This window comes from Pygoscelis adeliae, unplaced genomic scaffold, assembly GCF_000699105.1.
Source record: "Pygoscelis adeliae isolate BGI_AS28 unplaced genomic scaffold, ASM69910v1 Scaffold90, whole genome shotgun sequence".
Classification (NCBI taxonomy): Eukaryota; Metazoa; Chordata; class Aves; order Sphenisciformes; family Spheniscidae; genus Pygoscelis; species Pygoscelis adeliae.
The window spans coordinates 621271-621683 of NW_008824000.1; positions in this window are offsets into that span (position 1 = coordinate 621271).

The window sequence follows — 413 nt, forward strand, 5'->3', positions numbered from 1 at the left end:
TATAAGGGTGGATACAGTTTCCACTTGATTAGGTAGGAGTTTGATTGTTAAGTTCTGGTTGTGTGATACTTCTTTGCTTCACATTTATTTATCTCGTTCTTGGAATTGGTATAGCAGAATAATATTTATTTAGTTTAATATGAAACTAATCAGTAGATTAGAAAAGCCTCAATAAGATATGCCTCAGAAAAATGTTTGTGGGTTAATAATAGAAAGCAATACCTATATGGTTGATAATATTTGTTCTCAAAGCTTTCTGAATCAAATGGAATGCCAGAGAAGAAAGAAGAAACAAAGAATTGAGGAAAAGTCTTAAAAAGATCAAAAATACTCAGAACCATAGAGAGCTTTCATGGGAATCAGCCTAACTGTACAGGAAAACACAAAGTCTTATGAACTTCACATAGAAGGCC